Source organism: Myotis davidii, unplaced genomic scaffold, assembly GCF_000327345.1.
Source record: "Myotis davidii unplaced genomic scaffold, ASM32734v1 scaffold174, whole genome shotgun sequence".
Taxonomy (NCBI): Eukaryota; Metazoa; Chordata; class Mammalia; order Chiroptera; family Vespertilionidae; genus Myotis; species Myotis davidii.
This window is the reverse complement of record NW_006289087.1, coordinates 166,207-172,833: the sequence shown is the minus strand read 5'-3', so window position 1 is coordinate 172,833 and position 6,627 is coordinate 166,207. Positions and strand designations below refer to the sequence as shown.

The window sequence follows — 6,627 nt, the reverse complement described above, 5'->3', positions numbered from 1 at the left end:
GGGTTTTTTAAACAATATTTTTTATTGATTTCAGAGAAGGAGAGAGAGGGAGGGAGAGAGAAATATCCATGATGAGAGAGAATCATGGATGATGGGCTGCCTCCTGCACGCCCCACATTGGGGATCGAGCTCGAAACGCAGGCATGTGCCCCGACCGGGAATCTCACTGTGACCTCCTGGTTCCTAGGTCGATGCTCAAGCACTGAGCCACGCCGGCCGGGCAGGAGTCGGGTTTGGATTACGTACTCAGGTAGACTCAGGCAGCAACGTTAGCCCATAAAGGTTTAGGTCACTGCCTATTTCTCTGCCATTTAGAACATATCTTTCCTATGACACTTCAGTATTTGCACTGTCAATGGCTGTTTAGATCTCCAGGGAAAATACATTCAGATAGATTTCACTGGAAGTAAGGTTCTAAGTGCATTTCAATGTACGGAGAGACTCTGAAAAGTGAGCCTCAACTTACTAAAATGTACCTTTTTTCATCGTCTGATTTTAAACTATTAACGGCCCTGGCTGGGTCGCTCAGTTGGTTAGAGTGTCATCCAGATACACCTAAGGCTGCGGGTTCAATCCCTGATCAGGGCACATACAAGAAACAACCAATGAATGCATAGGGACAATAAATCGATTGTTTCTCTCTCTCTTCCCCTCTCTAAAATCAGTCAAAAAAATTTTTTTAATATATTTTATTGATTTTTCACAGAGAGGAAGGGAGAGAGATAGTTAGAAACATCGATGAGAGAGAAACATCGATCAGCTGCCTCCTGCACATCTCCCACTAGGGATGTGCCCGCAACCCAGGTACATGCCCTTGACCGGAATCAAACCTGGGCCCTTTCAGTCCGCAGGCCGACGCTCTATCCACTGAGCCAAACCGGTTTCGGCCAGTCAAAAAATTTTAAATAAAATATTAGCCGTAGTACGGAGAGTTCTGCAGAGATGTGGACCATAGGAGTAAGGGCCGTCTGGGTCTGAATAAATCAGCATTTCTTTACACACAGCCTTGGCTGGCTTGGGGCCTTCTGCGTCCTAGGCCTTTGGGTGCCTTAACCCCACGCTAAAAGCCTCTCCCAGCTCCCCTCCCCCCATTTTGTTATTTCTGCCTCCAAACTGCCATTCAATTAGCTTTGTATGTGTGTGTGTTACATAAGATAAAGACGTACTGTGCCCCCACATATCCCCGAAATCAGGATTTCATGGGAGGGAGACAGTCATTAGAGAAGTTTTGGAGCAATATTCGCTCCATCGGCCCCATATGGTTCTTGCTGTTATCACCTAACACCTGTAAATGTCTACATTTTTGCTGTTGTTAATCCTCACCCAAGGATATTTTTCTAACGATTTTTAGAGAGAGGGAAAGGGAGGGGCCGGGGGGAGAGAGAGACATCGATTGGAGCGCACGCAGCTGCACGCAACCTACATAGGACATAGGTATGTGCCCTTGGCTGGAATTGAACCTGGGCCCCTTCAGTCCCTGGGCGCATGCACCACAGCTCGGGCCTTTAACAGCCGTATTACGTGAGGCACATCACCTGGGCTCTGGCGCAGAAGGTCCGCCACAGGTGCGCGCACAGGGAGAGGCGTGCGCCACCTCCCAGAGCTTGTTTGCTCCCAGGACGGGGGGAACCTTCTCCGGGAGCCCTGAGCCTCTTCCTGGCACCTGCACCCCAGACCCGGGCTGGACTCCGACCTGGGCGCACGGTCTCAAGTCCAAGGGGGTGTCCTGCGCCAAGTTCACTCCGCCCGCGCGCGCCCATCACGCTGGAACCCATCAAGCTGGAACCGCTATCTTTACGCAAATCGGGGACCGTTGCAAACACCCGAGGTGAGGCCCAGAGGATCCAATTGTAGCCTTTTCTGTTTTTACTTCTCACTGTGGCTCGGAATGGCGTTTCTAAAGGGAACAAAACAGCCGCCGGCGCTGCCCTGTGCGCCCAGGGGAAGGAACGGGGAAGAGGAGGCCCTGGCGGTTTCCAGCACCCCGGACGCTCCACGCTCCCGGGCTGACTGTTTCTAGAACTTTTCCTGGACAGCCCGCGCCCACTTTGTGCACTTGGGACCCCGGGCGGCAACCCTGCCTCCCCCTCCTGCACCCCTTCCCCGGTCCCTGCCCCTGCCCTGCGCCCAGGCGGGCCCCCAGCGCCAGGCGGCCGCTCAGCTGCCGCTGCTATAATTAGGAGCCCGGCCCCCGGGCACGTGGAGGCGCTGAACCAAATAAAGGCAGAGCCTGGCTCCCAGCGAGGCCCGCGCCCCGTGCGCCCCTGTGGCCCAGAAAAGATCAAACAGGCGGGCGGCTCGCCCAGGCCCCCCAACCCTCCGTTGGAGAAGTTGGAGAGGTACAGGAAGAGCTGCCCCAAATGTTACTCCCTTTTTGGGAATTGTAGTGCTGCTTTTTTTTTTTTTTTTAAGTCTGTGGCTATAATAAGGCAAGTGTTCCCGGCTGGTGGCTGGTGGGGTAAACAGTCGTGATGAGGGGTGTCCGACTTAGGAGCGAGTGCCTGGTGCAGGCTCATCAACATGTGCTTCTTATGCAAACTCAGGATATGCCCACGGGGGAGTCAGTCACCCCCTTTTTTTAAAAAAAAAATGTTTTTTTTATTGATTTCAGAGGGCATGAGAGAGAGAGTTAGAAACATCCATGATGAGAGAGAATCATGGGTCCGCTGCCTCCTGCACGCCCCACCCTGGGGATCCAGCCCCCAACCCCGGGCATGTGCCCTGGCCGGGAATCGAACCCGGGACCTCCTGGTTCCCACGTCGAAGCTCAACCACTGAGCCACCCCAGCCGGACCCATGTTAGAATCTCCAAGTGGAAGTCATACAAAACAGTCTGCTCCGTATATTATTTTATCGGGGAACATGGAAGTCTTTCCAGGGTGCAGTTGGATTCCTGGGACGTTCTTGTCCTGTGGCTGTTGGTCTGTCTGACCCAGCAGTCACCTCCGAGATCTCCGCCAGGGAGCTGTGCCCAGAGATGCGAACTCGAGTGCCTGTGAGAAGGCTCAGAACGGTCCACTTCTGTCCCCGGTCCACAGACGCCCGGGGACAAAGGTCAGGAAATCTCCCCGTGTTCTTGGGCGTCGGGAGGCCATTTCAGGTCATTCAGTTCACTATCGTGCTTCTATTTCTTGATTTCGTTTAAATTGCCATGTACTTACCATCCTGGGGTTTAGGAATCCAATTGGGAAAACCTCTAGAACTGTTTTGGTTTTTTTTTTGGTTTTTCATTGGCCAACCAGACATGAGTAAGCACTAGGTATATGTGATGCCCATTAGGTACCTGGGCACGGTGAACTGTACCACTAGACATGTCGAGTTTCGGTTCAAGGAAAGGGGGTGATACCCAACAGCTGTGACACTGGAGCAGCGGTTCTCAACCTGTGGGTCACGATCAATGAAAATACACCCTGCATATCAGATATTTACATGACGATTCATAACAGTAGCACAATGACAGTGATGAAGTAGCAACGAAGATAATGTTATGGTTGGGGGTCACCACAGCATGAGGAACTGTATTAAAGGGACACGGCGTTAGGAAGGTTGAGAACCACTGCACTGGAGGGGAGGGGTGCCCCCTGCTGGCATAGACGGTGTGTCGTCTCTTGGGCCTGAGTCTGTACCTATGACACCCATGGGACCAGGTGCTCTGTGAGTTATCATCACCTTGGTGGGTGTCCAGTCCTCGTGGGAAGAAAATGAAAACACAGTAAAAGATGTTCATCTTTTTCTTAAAAGGTTCTGTGCCCAGATTCGTTTAGTGGGGGCCCAGCTTACCTATCAGTCATCCAAAAATGTTTACCCAATTCCATTCACAGATTTAAAAGCAAGGATGGGCCCAGCTGGTGTGGCTCAGTGGTTGAGCATTGACCCATGAACCAAGAGGTCCCGGTTCAATTCCCGGTCAGGGCACATGCCTAGGTTGTGGGCTCGATCCCCAGTAGGGGGTGTGCAGGAGGCAGCCGGTCCCTGCTTCTCTCTCACCATTGATATTTCTCTCTCTCTCTCTCGCTCTCCCTTCCGCTCTGACATCAATAACAATATCTTGTAAAAAGGACAAGGGCTCTTTTAAAAAATGAAAGCACGCATGCTATTAGTGTGGCTGGTGGCAGGTAGGGAAGGGAGGGTGGGGGGTGAGGATATATTTGACAATATTGCCTTAAAAAAAGTAATCACTAAAAATGATGTGTGATGAAAAATAGAAGGACATCTTCATTGGATTTTGACCTCAGTAAAAATGCTGGGTTTGTAAAAAAAATCGTTTCATTTTCTTGTAAATCCCAGTGCTCTGCAGATGGGCCTTCAGAGACGGTAAACACCACAAATCTGTCGCAACCGAAGGGACGCATTCAAGGTCCCGCTGAGAAACGTTACCCGAGTGGAGGATCATCGGTGACTCGACTGAGCCTGGGACCGCTCATCGGTGAGTTTATGGGGATGGAGGACTTTTGTGGAATGAGGTCAAAACTCATCATAGACGAGAGGACTCACAGGCAGGAAAAGAGGTGGCATGTGAGAGACTGGAGAGAAAAAATGGCATGAAGAGAACCTACATCTGGTCATCGTTATTCATTCATTCACTCACGGGCTCGCTCAGTCTTTCTGTTCACACATTTCTCTCTGGAATCAGACTGCTGAGGCTGAAATTCCAGCTCCACCTCCTTTTTAAAAAAAGATATTTTTTAATTAATTTCAGAGAGGAAGGGAGAGAGAGAGACATCCATGATGAGAGAGAATCATGGATCGGCTGCCTCCTGCACGCCCCCCACTGGGGATGGAGCCCCCCAACCCGGGCCTGTGCCCTGACCGGGAATCGAACCCTGACCTCCTGGTTCCTGGGTCGACGCTCAACCACCGAGCCACACCAGCCGGGGCTCTGCGGTTTTCCTATGACCTGAGCATCTTTCTGGGCTAGGGACGGAGGCATGTAGGGGCACGACGCTGGGGGAATTCAGCGAGGCTGCCGCTCCCGAACAGGCTGTAATTCTAAGCTGTGCAGAAAAAGACATTATTCTCCCGTGCACTCACACCACGCCCCTCGATGGCCAAGGCCTTGCTTCCCTCCGGTCACTTAATCCTCGTAACAGCCTATAAAACAAACATGTCAGGAGCCCTTTTACGGAACAGAAAACGGAGGCAGAGAAGCACCGAGCGACTTGCTTAAAGGCATATAGCTCCTAACGAAAAGCCTCTATTTCCATCCAGATCTTCGAACTCTAAATCCCATCTCCTCCTTTTTTGCCATTTTTCTTCCCAGTATTTACAAGTAACACTTTGGGGCCTCATCGGTACAGAAATTTTTTTAAAAATTTATTTTTTTTTTACTGATCTCAGAGAGGAAGGGAGAGGGAGAGAGAAACATCAATGGTGAGAGAGAATCATGGATGGCCTGCCTCCTGCACGCCCCACACTGGGGATCGAGCCCGCAACCTGGGCATGTGCCCCGACCGGGAATCGAACCCTGACCTCCTGTTGGACAGCTGTTTCTAAGGCTCCCCTTCCCTGGCTGGGGGAGGATGTCCCCTTCCCTTATGGGGCCTGGGCAGGAAGGAGACCGGTGCAGCCTCCTGGGGAGCCTGCATGTGTTGGATGAGGTGCGTGCTCAGTGCGGTCCCCGGTGTCAGAGGGGCTGCCCCCGAGCTCGGAGCACTAGGACCACACAGCCCTGCCCGCCTGCCTCTTTGCTTTCCCTGCCCTGGCACCCCCTCAAACACCAGCCCCTGAAATACTAAACCCCACCGATGAGTAGAACCCTCCCAGCACGGCCCGGCTTTGACCCCCACTATTTTGTTAACTTTCTGGTGAGTCCAACAGCTCGAACAAGAGTGTTAACCCCGCCTGCCCCAGCCAGCCGCCTCCCCCCCACACACACCACCCACCGGAAGAGGGACATTCAGGCCACTGGGAGGTGGGCCATGGCAGCCAGAAGCAAACGCTGCCCCAGCAGCCAGCAGGAAAACCTGCAAAGAAAGAGCCTCTTTGCCAAAGGAGGTTTTGTTTTGCAGTTTCCAAAAGGTAAGGGAACCCTTCCAACCATTTTTTTTTTTTCTTTTTGCTTACGGGCTCAGAATTTAAACCTAGGACACTCAATGGCCAGAACCCCGGCCCACCCCCGCGCGCCCGGGGCACGCCGCCAGCCCCCGGAGTTCGAGTTTCTGCCCAGTAGGCTTGTAACCTGAACTTGCTGTTTCTCAAAACCCCAGTTCTCGGTAGCGGGCACTCACTCGGGGCCACGGGGTTCTGAGAATGATTGCGCTTGTCAGCTGCTCGGTCACACGCCCTGCGTTCCAGCCGATCCGTTTCCCTGTCCCCCAAGTTGGCGGCCTGACAACGCCACCCAAGGCTTGCCGCCATCACCCAGAAATAGGCCCTCGGGCCTGGGATCATGAGTCCATTTCAGGATCCCTCGCGTCTCCACCTCTGACGACGACGGGTAGCAAATTCGTAGTTACTTTGGGTCATGCTAGAACGTCATCAAAGAACTGGGCCCCATGCTGAAGCCGGTGTGGCTCAGTGGATAGAGCGTCGGCTTGCGGACTGAAAGGTCCCGGGTTCGATTCCGGTCAAGGGCATGTACCTGGGTTGCGGGCACATCCCCAGTGGGAGGTGTGCAGGAGGCGGCTG

The 6,627-nt window shown here is 52.9% G+C and overlaps 1 long non-coding RNA gene across 1 annotated transcript in view; it reads left to right on the top strand.

The window, feature by feature from the left end:
- Nucleotides 1-2,765: 2,765 nt before the first annotated feature.
- Nucleotides 2,766-6,627, top strand: part of LOC102770379 — a 21,834-nt gene continuing 17,972 nt past the window's right edge. Inside the window, exons 1-2 of the long non-coding RNA XR_001513455.1 lie at nucleotides 2,766-3,054; nucleotides 4,288-4,426. This is a non-coding gene — a long non-coding RNA (uncharacterized LOC102770379). The remainder of the gene's footprint in view (nucleotides 3,055-4,287; nucleotides 4,427-6,627) is intronic.